Source organism: Ambystoma mexicanum, chromosome 7q (assembly GCF_040938575.1).
Source record: "Ambystoma mexicanum isolate Mex_15411 chromosome 7q, UKY_AmexF1_1, whole genome shotgun sequence".
Taxonomy (NCBI): domain Eukaryota; kingdom Metazoa; phylum Chordata; class Amphibia; order Caudata; family Ambystomatidae; genus Ambystoma; species Ambystoma mexicanum.
Genome location: NC_090941.1, coordinates 627,541,943 through 627,555,869, shown reverse-complemented (window position 1 = coordinate 627,555,869; position 13,927 = coordinate 627,541,943). Strand labels below are relative to the sequence as shown.

At 45.8% G+C, this 13,927-nt stretch overlaps 1 protein-coding gene and 1 non-coding gene across 5 annotated transcripts in view; both read right to left on the bottom strand.

Moving 5' to 3' along the window:
• The window catches only part of LOC138528557 (uncharacterized), a 788,016-nt gene that overhangs the window by 564,978 nt on the left and 209,111 nt on the right, over nucleotides 1-13,927 (bottom strand). The window lies entirely within an intron of this gene.
• On the bottom strand, nucleotides 8,593-8,754 carry LOC138528927 (U1 spliceosomal RNA). The gene has a single exon (XR_011284326.1). It is a non-coding gene; the product is annotated as a U1 spliceosomal RNA (small nuclear RNA).

The following is a 13,927-nucleotide window of genomic DNA, read 5'->3' as shown; positions in this document are numbered from 1 at the left end:
CCCAGGCCCAGCCAACGGACCCACCGTTCTGAGGCCGCCAACAGCACATCACTGCTCTCTTGCTTTTTTCCTGCTTCCTCCCACTAACCCAACCCCCCTCTCCCTTTTCAGAGCCGCCAGAGCGCCAAGGGACCACTACGGTGGTGATAGTGCGCGGTACAAATGTTCTTTAACATCAACATAACTAAAACAGGGCTGCCCGTTGGCCTCAAGTTTATTTAACTTTTTCATCTATGATATGGGAGACATCTTCGGTACCGTCTGCTGCGATCCTCCGAAATTAGGCATTGACAAAGTCAGCTATCTTCTTTACGCAGATCACCTAGTACTGCTCTCGCAAATATCATATGGCCTCCAGCAAATGTTAAATAGTCTAAACCAGTACACGATAATCAATCATTTGCAGATAAACGCAACTAAATCCCAAGTACTAGTCTGTCACAATACCTTCAAACGTAAGAAAAAGAAATATGCCTGGACAATTCAGGGCAAGGAACTTGTAGTAGTAGAACAATATAAATACTTGGGTGACATCCTCACCAATTCCGTCACGCACTTCAAACCTTGACCTCCCAGACGAGGATTCTTGTTGCCAGATTTGGTAAATTCTCATTTAAACATGCATTATCTTTTTACCAAATGAAGGTAGTACCAATATTATTATATGGGGTTGAAGCAGGAAATCCACAAAATCGTTTATACTGGGACAGATTAGAGGGTAAATATTGGAAACAAGTATTACAACTACCCAACTGCACTCCACTACCTATGATACGCTTTGAGTTGGGTGTATTATCCTTGTATTCACAGATACTGTGGAAAATGTGTTGAGGAAATGTCTGTTGAGTCTTAATGTACCGAATGTATTGGGCATAGTAGCACAGTACATGCTCGCAAGCTCTACTGGATTTCCTAATAAGTGGTGTACGCTACTGTACAACGAAATGGCTGAGGCTGCGGTAAGCATTGAGACATTGGTCTCCAATCCAGATTTAGCACAAAAAAAAAGATCTTTGAATATGACTGGATTGGGAACTTAGCAGCTTGCGGAACCTATAAAGATTTCGTTATTGCAGTTTTTGGCTCAAAAAAATACAAAGTTATGGCGGAATACTTAAACAAATGCCCTTCACCTCATATACGACGAAAATACATGAACGATTTAATTTATGGCATACCCGCGATGTATTACAGAGGAGAAATCTAATTGCCCCAAATGAGAATTTCTGTCGATATTGTTTAGATCTACAACAAACACAAACTCTTCAACATTTGGTTGTTGCATGTCCCTGTTTACAGTCGATGAGTATGAAACTATTTCAAAATGTACTGATGTTGTTCGCTGAGTTGGATGAGGGCACACTTTGGAAATTCTTCTTTACAAGTCCAAGATTGGCTGTAAAGGTATCAATTGTACACTTTTTGGAGGCAACTGTGCCAGAATTTGCATGTACATAAATGATAAAACTGTTAGAGAGTAAAATTCTGTCTAGCCAAGAGAAAAGTATTTTAAGTTTGGACATTTTTTTTGTATAATTATGTTATGTAAAATGTAATATTTTATCTGGATGTGAAAACAAAAATTTTAAATATTTGAAAAGTTGTTTTTAGCAACTAACCAAATAAAAAAAAAAATATATATATATAATTATAATTAGAGGGTTTTACCTTCTTTGGTATACATACCATCACCAAACCACTTAGAGGAGGCAATCGTGAATTAACATTACGACAGTTAGAAACCAGATGTATTTTAGACCTAGAGACAAAAAAACCCAGGGGTCACAACCTTGATGAAGAACTATTTACCTTCCTGGGTACATGAGGTTCTAGTAGATATTGTCTCACATTCGCTCTGACCAGGTCGCATATGTCTCATAGGCTTGCTTTTTTCTTTCCAAGTTAAGACTAGGGTACACAAATAATACGTGCCATGCCCTGAGCAATGAAATGCACAATGTGTCTCTGATTATCACATATTTATCATTTTCATACTTCTTAAATCTTTGATGATAATGGTGTTATTATATGTATAATTATATAATAACGGTCTGGGGTTCTGTTCTCACAGTTTTGGTGTAGTTTTTAAACCATTGTTTTTAAAATGTAACGGTATAGGTTTTCATACTTATTTTAAGTGGCTCTTACAACACAGACTTTTGGACTGGATTTTACCTGCTTTACTGCGTTAAACCGGTGATAATTCTATATGGATTGAACACCAAAAGTTTTTTTACACTGCATTTGGAATACTACCCTTCTTTTAACATTACGATGCATGTATATGGGTCAATTTTTCATTAGTATGACTTATAGGTCCTTTTATGAATTTTGATGTTTTATGCACTCAGCACTTTACAATCAAGCAATATTTGCGCGCACTTTGCACTTTACAAAAGGTAAACTTTTTCCGCATTAGTTTTCCTATAAAAAACAAATTAGTAGCCCATGTATTTACCTCTGACTCTGTGAGAAATATAAATTAATAGAGATATTCTTTTCTTTATATAAATAGGATACTAAAATCCACACATTAAATTACTGACTACAGAGACCTATATTCATAGGCGAGGTACATGCATGGACGGAGAGCACTATACACTTTATTCAATTGCTGCTATGTAAATACATATTTTTGCTGCTAAAATGCTATTTGCACATAAATCCAAATTCTTTATCTTTTGCATCTTTGCATAAACCCCAACAAATAGGTATTATTGCCTACATGCATTCCGTTGAAGTATCATCCAAGCCTGCTGTATGTTATACGCAATCACAGTATTTAACAATCAGGTATCATACATATAGCGAAGCACATCCATGCTTGAGCAGGTCAAAGGCACATGAACCGCTTTGCACTCTGCAAAGGCTACTACTGCCTCTGATTGTCACTAGGCAGCCAGGAGCAACATTTGATTACTTCCTCCTTTCATACAATGTCAACGGATTATGGACACACAAAGAAACGGAATTTGAGAAACAAATGGTTTCTTTGTTTAACTGTTTTATTTTAAGTGGCATTATTTTTATCCCTTTCGGCATGGATTTTGAAATTATGAATGCATTTTAAATCATGCTAATACTGTCATCCATGTCGTAAATGTTAGAGGAAGTTGTCTGTATTCTCCTATGAGTAACATATACCATCCAATCGTTCCAAGATGGCTGTCTTGCAAAACATGTCGAATTAGCGGCTTCTAGCAGGTAGACACTCTCTATGTGTAATCAGAGAGTTGTTTGGGGATATATTGCAGTCCATCATCTGTGTTGTTTGTAAACCTACGTGATCAAGCGTTCTGCGTACCGCGAAAGGTGTCGTTCTTTTTTTGGTTCCCTTTCCTGATGCATTTATATTAATAAAGAAAACGTGCTGCCAGGAAATACTGAGGTGTTTTCTCCACTTACTTGCCGCAAGGATATTTTTCTCCTGTTGCAGCTGCTCTCTGGAGTGCATTCCACTCGCTGCTTTTCCTTTGAAAAGCTTCATTTCATATATATAATAATGTGCGTAGGCTTCTTTCGGCCATGCTAGTGGGATTCTGGAAGAAAGTGGGTAGTTCAATTGATTGGTTCACATGGAACTTCGAAATTAATTTAGGCGCAAAACGGGTATGAGCGCGCAGAACCACCTTATCCCTGTGGACTAACAAAAGGGTCTAGAACTGAAAGGGTCTGGAGTTCGCTAACCCTTCTAATAGAAGTGATAGCCACTAGGAAGGCCGTCTTATAAGTAAGGTCTTTTAGACGTGCTTTATGCATTGGTTCAAAGCGAGACCACATCTAGATCCCATCCGGGAGCTGGGTTAGAAACGGGGGGATGAATTCTCTTAACCTCTTCCATAAAGGCCTTAATGACAGGTATTTACCACCACAACACCTTCTGTTGTGACGTAGTGTAAGCTGAGAGAGCAGCTAGGTGAACCTTTAGGGAATTAAAAACCAGTCTTGAGTCAAACAAGTGTGTCATGTACAACACAATGTGGGTAGGAGAGCAGTCAATCGGGTTGATGCCCTTGGTATTGCACCAGATGACAAAGCGTTTCCACTTACTGGAACAGCAATACTGGGTGTTAGGTTTCCTAGATTCCTTAAGTATGTCCATGCATCTCTGAGGGAGTTGAAGGTGTCCAAACTCTATGACCTCAGAAGCCAGGCCGCCAAGTTCAGAGTTTTAGGGCATGGGTGTAGTGTTTCCCCTCTGTCCTGAGACAACATGTTGTATGGGCAGGGCAACTTCAAAGGAGGGGAGAGGGACATTTTCATCAGATGAGAGAACCAGGGTTGGCGGGCCCACATGGCGGCCACCAATATCATGGTGACTGGTTTCTGGTGCATCTATTGCACAACCTTGTTGAGTAGAGGAGTCGGTGGGGGGGGGGGGTTTGCGTAAACAAATTACCCTGACCATGTTATCCAGAGCCCGTTCCCCTTGGAGCGGTTCTGGGGATACCTGGAGGCGTAGTCTTGGCATTGGGCATTCTCCTGAGTGGCGAACAAGTCGATCTCTGGGAAGCCCCATTCTGCGAAGACGTTGGAGACGATGTCTTTGTGTAGACGCCGTTCGTACTCTAAGGGTAGTGGGAAATCTCTGCTGAGCATGTCCGCTAGAAGGCTGAGTTCGCTGAGAACGTGTTGGGACAGCAGGAACATCTTGTGTTTGAGAGCCCACATCCAAATGTTCTGGGACAGCTTGGATAGCCCTGGAGTGTGTTTGCCCCCCTGTTTGTTTAGGTAATACATGGCTGTGGTGCTGTCTGTCAGGACCAGGACTGGACTGTCTTCCCCTGTAGCTGTGTTTGAAAGGCCTTCAGTGCTTTGAATACTGCTAATAGCTATAAAAGGTTTATGTGGTTGGACGCTACTGGAGGGGACCACACTCCATGCGCTGTCTGCTGTAGCAGATGAGCCCCCCATCACGTGAGTTATGCGTCTGTCGTGAGAGTGGCTTCTACTGCAGGTGTGGTGAAGGTCTTCCCCCGACAACCACTGCAGAGAGAACGAGGGCTGGCGAGACAACGATCAGATCCTCCCATTGTCCGCTGGCCTGACACCAGTGGCTGTTGAGCCACTCTTGCATGGGACGCATGTGTAGCCGCGTGTGAGGAACTAAATAAATGCATGAAGCCATCATTCCTAGCAGTCGCATGGCCTTGCTTACCATCACTTCCCGACTGGCTACATATTGAGGGATCTGAAACAGCATTATCTGAACCCTCTCGTTGGAGGGGAAGACAAGGTCGTCTTTGGTCTGAATGAGAGCCCCCAGAAACAGTTTGACCTGACTGGGGTCTAAGCTGGATTTCTTCTAGTTGATGGAGAATCCCAGACTGAACAAGAGGTCTATTGTCTTCTGAGTGTTCAATAAGCATGTTTCGTAGGAGTCCCCTGTTATGAGCGAGTCGTCGAGATAAGGGTAAACCGGGACAGAAAGTCTGAGCAGGTGTGCTGCCGCTACTGCCAGAAACTTTGCAAACAATGAGGCAATGAGGCAATGCCGAAGGGGAGTACTTTGAATTGATAGTGCCTGTCCTCTATCATGAACCATGGATATTTTGTGTGCGCTGGCAACATCGAAATATGAAAGTATGCATCTTTCATGTCCAGTGTCGCCATGTAATCCACCTGTTTCAACAGTGGGATTACTTCCTGAAAAGTTACCATACTAAACTTTTGAGGTTTGACAAATTTGTTCGCTGGGCGCAAGTCTAGCACAGGGCGCATGGTGAGGTCCTTTTTGGGTAAAAGGAAGTACACTGAATAAATACCCTTGTTTACCTGAAGAATAGGGACGGCTTCTATGGCGTCCTTTTCCAGAAGTGCTTCCACCTCTTATACCAAGATTTCCAGATGGTCTGGTGTCGTGAATTGTGGAGGTCGGGCGAATTCCACACAGTACCCATGGGCGGCAGTCTTGAAAATCCACTGGTCTGACATAATCCCCTCCCATGTCGAAAATAAAGATGTTAAGTGCCCCCCCCCCCGACCGGGGTGACATGGGAGGGGGCCTGGATCCGTAGGTCATTTCTGACCAGAGGCTGTGGCTCCCCTGGAGTTGGGGCCTCTGCCTTTCCCGCGCCGCTGTCCCCTGGGTGGATAGTTGGCGGGGGTGCTGGATGCCTGTCCTGAGTTCCAGGTATTTCCTGTATTATACAGGTTTTGTGTGGAACGGGACTGGCCCCGAAAAGACCTGCGGGAACCACTTCCCCTCTGGGGGGAGGGATTTTGGGAGATTTGCTGAAGGGACTTAAGAGTCGGTCTCATGCTCCTTTTAGGCAGTCTCGAGGGCATCGTCGACTGCTTTACCAAAGAGATTCGTCCCCTCAACAGGCTTATTAATAGGAGCTGCTTGGGTTTCCGGATTGAAACCAGAGTTCCTGAGCCAAGCATGCCGTTTGAGCAGGGTGCCTTGAGCTAGCGATCATCCTGCCGTCTCCGCAGCATCCAGTGTCTTTTTTGTATTTTGTATTTGTAAGGTTTATATAGTGCTTTACTCCAAAATGCTGTACATTTTAACAACAGTATACGTATAACAATAACAAGTTAACAGTAACAGTAGAAGCAAATTACAATTTTGAATCAGACTAACAAAACAGTATGTAGAGCAATTAGACAGAAGGGAAGAGGGAGAGTAGTGCAGTAGAACTGGGAGGAAGAGGGAGGGATAGGTACGAGGAGGGGGAGGAAAATGGAAGGGGTAAATGGGCGAGAATGGGGGGAGGGGTGTGGCGGGGAGGGGTTTTAAGGTGGGGAATGGAGAAGGAGAGATTTAAGGGATGTGCTGAATGAGGAAAAGGTAGGAATAGAGCGGATTGAGAGAGGTAAGGAGTTCCAGTGCAGGGGGATAGGAGTTGGAAGGAGCGGAAATGGGAGGAGGCACCAGGGGATGGAGGAACAGTAAGAAGGAAGTGGTCAGCTGAGCGAAGGGAGCGAGAGGGAGTGTAGAAAGAGAGAAGGGCGTAGAAAGAGATAAGGGGGAGCTAGTCCGTGGAGAGATTTCAGGTTGACCTGCCTGCCCTCAGTCACAATGGCAAGTAGTTTGGTTCTAGCTGGCTCTGGCACCTCCTGGAGACCTTCCTGCAGTAGATTCCACTGTACATCGGCATAACTAGCAAGCAACGTAGTGTTGCTTGCTATGCACGTGGAAATGGCAGCTGCCGTGGTGATTCGTTTTCCCAAGGCGTACAGCCTTTTTGACTCCATATCAGGAGGTGCCTCTCCTGTAGCAACGGGTACCCCCACCCGTTTTCAGGTGGTGGTAACCACTAGTGAATCGTGGGTGGCATGGCCCTTAATGTATGTAGGGTCAGTAGGCAATGAGCGATATCATTTTTCAACCCTCTGATTTACTGCCATAGTCTGGGCTGGTCTGATCAAGGAAGGAGCCAATCTCCTCAATGGAATTCAGAAGAGGTATGGCATGGCTGGAGGGGGGCTTTTCTTTGAGGATATCTTCCACAAAGTCCTTTTCAGGCAAAGCCTCCTGGGTGGCTATTTGAAAATATTCAGCCGCCTTTTTCAATATGGCGTTGAACGCCATCTGATCGTCCACCAGGGAAGCCTGGCGGGCCGGAGTGGAGGGAGGGGAATCTAAACATAGGACATCATGGTCCTGGTCAGGAGTAGGGAGCGCCCATGGTTCCGCCTAAACCTGGTGTCTGTCTTCCCAGTCTCCCGTGGGATCAGTCTGGTCATACACAGTGAAGTTCTGTAAGAAGTTAGTATCCTCCTCCTCATCATCATAAATATCCTGAAATGTGTCCATCTGGATCTCGTCTTCGTGGTGGATGGAAGTGTAATCCTCCTGAGAAGGACCTACATTTCTTAGAAAATTTGAAGCAGGCACATAGGGAGGGTCTTCCGAGGTCTCTTGGGGATAGGTTGCTCTGAAAACGAGAAACTTCTCCAACCTGTCCATACACCCTTTGAATTTTTCTCTGGTCCATCTAGATGAACCAGAAGGGTGGAACATTTTTATTCTCCTCCCTATGGCGCCGATTTGTCTTTAATAGAGCTAGACAAAGGTCTCTGCCTAGTCCTCGCGAGCATCTGGGCACTATGACTCATCTTTCGATTTGTCCGCGGGCTGCTCCTTGCGCTTAGTCTCTTTAGACCAGGCTTGTCCAACCTTTTTGAATGTGGGGCCGAAGCATTAACTTTTTGTCACCCAGTGGGCCGGCGAGCCAAAAGTCAACAACCTCACCCAAAGCAGTATATTAAAAAGCGATATTGTGTGACCTATGACACAATAGCATCACAGGCAGTGATAGCCATGCAGTCCCAAAGATAGCTTTTGGTGTCATGGGCAGTGATCAAAGGTTAGTTGCTTGTGATTTCTTTCAGTGTCTGTTAATATTTTTCTGAAATAGTGGGGGCGACCGAACGTAGCGAGGGAGCTACAAGGTTCTAGGGAGGGTTTAGAATTATTTTTTTCAAATATGGGGTTGAAATGGTGCATTTTACAGCAGAAAAGGTGACCAAAAAGGCATAAGTTTACAATCAACTTAATTGAAGAAACGCAATGTGAGCACAATCTTAAACTATGCAACCTAGCAGGCCTAGTGCACACTTTACCTTTTCTTTCACCAATAAATCAGGGGGAGAGCGCAAACGCAGTCCCCCACTACCAGAAATAATGCAGTCGTGTATCCCGCATTTGGGAACATAGCAAGGATCAGCAAATCCGATGTGCAATGGGTAAGCTTCACCCTGGGAGATCTGCCCTTGAAATCAGATTCTCCCCTGCCAACTAAGTATGAGTTGCATGCAAGCGGGCCTGGGTTGGGCCAGTTCTGGGAAGCCCCGCTAAGTGAGGGTGAGAAGGCAGGCCCTGACCCAGCCCCAACCCCCCACACCCACGGAAGCTCTGAGCATCTGCAGAGCTGCCTGTCCCGCGTGTAGGGGGAAGCTCCAGCAGGCAGAGCCCAGCAGAAGAGCAGATTGTAGCGCAGTTCCTTTCTCCCATCAGGCGCTGCGCGGCCCGAGATTTGTATAAAAAGCAGGATGGCTCGAACAGGCCTGTTGCAGTCTGCCCACTGGCCTGTCGGCCCCACACGGGCCCATGGCGCTCCTGAGCGGAGCTGCTCAGCGCTGGCCCCATTGACACCATCATAATCATCCTGGACCTCGACGCTCCACCACCCCAGAATCTCAGAGTTCTGCTCAATGACAATGCTGAAGCTTTGACATCTTTGCTGTAACCATATGCCGTGTTCTGTCAGCTGAGCCTGCACAGCGCCAAAGGCAAGTATTCCCTTGTCCGGGCCCAGAGGTCACTGAGTCTTCCAGTGCCATCCACTTGGCAATGCCTACTGTTCCCAGTGTTTTCTACCCACAAATCAGCACCACTGCCAAACATAACTGCATCATTGGGGCCCATTGCTGCTGCTCTCCGACTTGACAGCAGCCCAGCACAAAGGCACCCATGCTTCCGGTCTGATGCTGAAAAGCCTGGCTCTGCTGAGATCCGAAAGACAAGAACTAAGGTATTTTGGGAACATAGTACTATTGTTTTTTGTGTTGCAACTGTATCAGCTCACACCTCTCCTGAAGGGTATAGGCTGCCCTCAGACTTTGCTACCAAAAGAGTGAAAATAAGTTATACCTGTTGGGCTTGCCTGTTTCACTTTTATGATTGGGATCACTGCTGCATGGGTATTAAGCACGTTATAAATAACCTATCATATCAGATTATATCATAGATCAAGATCATAAGCAACTTCCAGAAACCTTGGCAGGTGGTCCACTGAGGCCCATTTGCAGGTTGCAGTGTGTTATTGGGGCACTAGTAGGGTAACATATTGTGCTGTACATGTGGTACTCGCCATGCTTCGATACCCCACTGGCCACATCTATAATGTCCAATGTAGTTGGTATAATGCATGGACATTTTCATCAATCCGCACTGTGCTTAGAGGTAAACATAACTGAGCTCCCGCTTTTGTTCTTTGTCTCGAGACGAGGAAAAAAAGCACTGCAAAGATTAAGTTTCTCAGCTGATAAAGGTTCATCTTCGGTGATATTCGCAATTCACAAGAACGATTTTTGGGGCAGACAGGATGTGTCGCCGCAACCCCTGCTAAACATATGTCCAGAGATGACAAACCTTGAAAGTAACTCCGCACAATGGCCCTCTGAGCAGCGGCCCACGGCTAATCAGGAGTTCAGGAATCCACTGTGCTGCCCATGCCGAGAGGAACTCCTGCACAGCACCTGTCCACATAATCCTTCGCCCGGGCCAGCACTCTCTTCTCCTCACCTCACCACCTCCTCCCTTCATCTCGGCTCGCCTTTTGCCCCTCGGAGCACCATGCAAGAGAGGAATGGGCATGTCTGTGCCGGAGCCCGTTCCTCTCTTGCATGGTGGGTCCTACTTGCCTGAAATGGGATATTTAAATGCAAAGTAATTGCTACTATATTAATCCCATTGTTCACAGTTTGTGGGAGTACTGGGCAATTGTATGGACCCGCGCTCACTGTAAATGAATGGTATTCCCGAGGTAACCCTCACTATGCCGTGATACAAATTAGTCTCTCCTTCTTCCATCATCAAGTCCCAAGATCTTCTTGACAAATTTATTTATTTCTGCACTGCAATGTTTGTCGTATTTCTTTTTTTACCTCAAGAATTGTCCAACATACGGCCTTGCGGGCCACATAAAATGGCTTGGCGGGCCACATAAAATGGCTTGGCGGGCCGCATTGTGACCCGCGTGCTGTATGTTGGACAACCTTGCTTTAGACCTCTCCTTCAGCCCCACTGCCGAAGAAATCCTAGCGATGCTTTCGGAGATGTTCGACGAATGAAGGCGATGTGCCGGTTGACTAGGAGGCCTAGTGGTAGATTTTTCTCCTACCGGGGGCGTCTGAGTGTCAGCTAAGCGTGCTTCGATGGCCGTATGTGTTTTGGAGGTAGCGCCCTTAGGTTTAGAAGGCCCAGTCACAAGAAGCTGCTGCGGATGCGGGGAAGGCTGTTGATCTTGAAAATCAGAAGATCCCGTTGAAATTTTCGGTGGTCCTGTTGGTGCTTTCGCCCGTTTTGACGGTACCGTCGAAACCGGGGTTGGGGTTGTGCGTTTAGTGTGGCTTCGATCATGCACGCCCCTGTCGCCGGGTGTTATCCCCATAGCGTGACTCGCGTCAAGCCTAGCAGGGTCGGGGATGGGCGTGGCAGACCTAGGAGTGTCTGTCATGTGGTCGATGGCATCCGACACAGATGCCTGGTCATCAGTAGTACCCCCGTCACTTTCTCGCGTGTGAGGCGGTGGGGAGGGGGGGGGAGAGAAGATCCAACCTGCAACATGCCCTAGGCCGCCCACTGCTTAACGCGGCACTCCTTAAGCGTTTTAGGGCGCAGGAGTTTGCAGGCTGCGCACTGCGCTTCGTCTTGGTCAAGGGGTAGACAATTGCTGCACTTAGAGTGCTCGTCCTTCCAAGGATATCTGACCCTGCAAGAGGGGCAAAACCTAAATGGTGTCCTTTCCATAGCGAAAGGCAATAAAGTCAGACCAGACAGAGGGTAAAGAGGAGACACATAGCTGAGAGGATATGGCCACCCCAACCACACTCTCCCTACTGTGTAGGCCGGCCAAAGGGCCCGGCCACGTGGACGGCTTTGCCGCCAGATCGTAGGCATCGAAAGTCCACTGCAGTCTTTGGCATTGTCCAGGCACCACTGTCGAAATGACTAAGCGAATAATCGACAAAGTCGATAACAAGGTGATAACAATGTCTCTTATGAAAAAGCTCAGCAATACAGTGGAAGACAACTATCCGAGGGACCTCGGCGCGTGAGGGATTTTGGGTACACTATACGTCACGATAAGGATAGTGTTACAGAGACGCCTATGCCGATGTCCCCTTTCAGTGCCCGAAAGACAAGATGCAATACTCTGCGGTTACCACTGGATGTCGGACCATATGCACAGCATGTGATTCTAAGCAGATTAATAAGTATCAGAAATGACTGGTAGCAGAAGGTGTGGGCACTTGTAACAATGGAATGGATAACACAGAAGCTCCAGGGTAGCCAAGGGTCTTTCCAGAAGGATTGGGGATCAGTGCTGGCGTATCTACAATCAGACTACATGGCTCAACGGTGCCCACACAAAAACATTTTTGACCTTTTTAAATCAATATTATCCAGCAGGAAGAAAGGGGAGCCGGGTCTCCCGGCGGGGGGGGAGGGGGGGTAGGGTTTTTTTTTTTGCAATATTGTTGTCATGTTGTTATGCCTGAAAATATTAATGAAGACATGTTTTTTAAAAAAATGATCCCCAACTATATTAGGGCAGCACCAAAAACTGCCCAATTTCGCAGAAGCCAAAGTTTTAAATATAAGAGAAATCTCATATGGATTTATTTTCAATTAGTGCAGAAACCTTACCGAAACCGGCTACTTCTGCTAAAACCAGAGTAAGAAACAAGTTACTTACCTGTAACTATTGTTCTCCAGCATGGGTCTGGCATGGATTCACATGCACATGAATATTCCCCGTTGTCGAGCTGGGAATCCACAGTAAAAGAAAAAAAACAGTTTCACTTACAAACTATATTTCTCCTTTAAACCAATCACTGTCCTCTCGCTCATACTGCCCCCATCCAATGACAGCTCTCTCCCTAAGCCTGTCCTCTGGCAGCCATCTTCAGATTTGGTAAGCACGTAAAGTGGCAGGATGACAAAGAAGAGCCGCATAGGAGTCTAAGGGAGGGATCGCATTTGAATCCATGCCAGACCCATGCTGGAGAAGAACAAGTTATTTACCAACTATAACATTCTTTCAACTTGATGTTCCACACACGTATTCCTTATCTTTGATAAATCCACTTCCAGATTGCTGGCCTCTGAAAAAAATTTCCAGTAGAGGGCGATGCACGTCGACGTCCCTCGAGTCGGTGTCCTTCATAGGCCTCTGTATCTGCACCAATGTCATCATAGGTATATATAGTCTTGCGCAGCGTCCGTTGCAAGTTCCGTTTTGAAGTGCTGTGTTTGTCCAGTATAAGATGGTTAGTACCCATCAAGGAGCGTAGGATGCAACTACAAGTTTTACTGCTGGGTAGGACGAGAGGGGCGATGAGGAATACGCGGGTTGAACATCCAGTCGAACGAACGATACAGTTGGTAAGTAACTTGTTCTTCGAATGGATTGTGTCCTCCCACGTATTCCTCATCTTTGATAGACTCCCAAAGCAGTAATGTGTACAGGAGGCGGGAGTAATATTTTGTGACTTTTTAAGAGTGCAACACAGCTTTCCCAAATTTAGTCGCCTGGCTAGTGGAGGAATCTAGACTGTAGAATTTGGTGAAAGTATGTGCGGACGACCATGTGGCAGCCGCACAGATGTATTTAATTGTAACTCCTCTTTGGAGAGCTGAGTTAGGCAGAATTGCATGCAGTGCCCTCTGGGACCACCACACTCAATTAGGACTACAGGTGTAAGCTAAACCAACCTTTGGTATAAGTCTGTACTACACAGTTTTGTGGTAGTGAGCTGAGTAGCCAGGCTTCTCAAGAGGGAATGTGAGCAGTACAAAGATGTTACAGTGTGAGGTCTTACAATCACATTGGTTCAAGGAGACACTTCCACTCAAGGTTTCTTGGTAAAACTCTTGTTAATTTATTACACAGTCATTTAGAAAACATTCACTAGAAGGAGGCAACATAATATTGTACACAAATATACTTCAATACCAAACCAATATGTTTGAGTAAATTAGGCTCCCCTAAAATAGGACCAAATGGCATTTCAGTTACTTTGAATGGGAGTAAAAAGGCACAAGTTAATAGAATAGATCACAAATACTTTCTTGGGCAGTGCAAATAGTTTCAGTTCACTAGAGGACTCGATTCAGTTCAATAGGCCTAGGCCAAAGTCAATGGGCTAGTGTCTTGGATAGGAAAGAGCAGCTCTTGTAGTAAACGGTAAA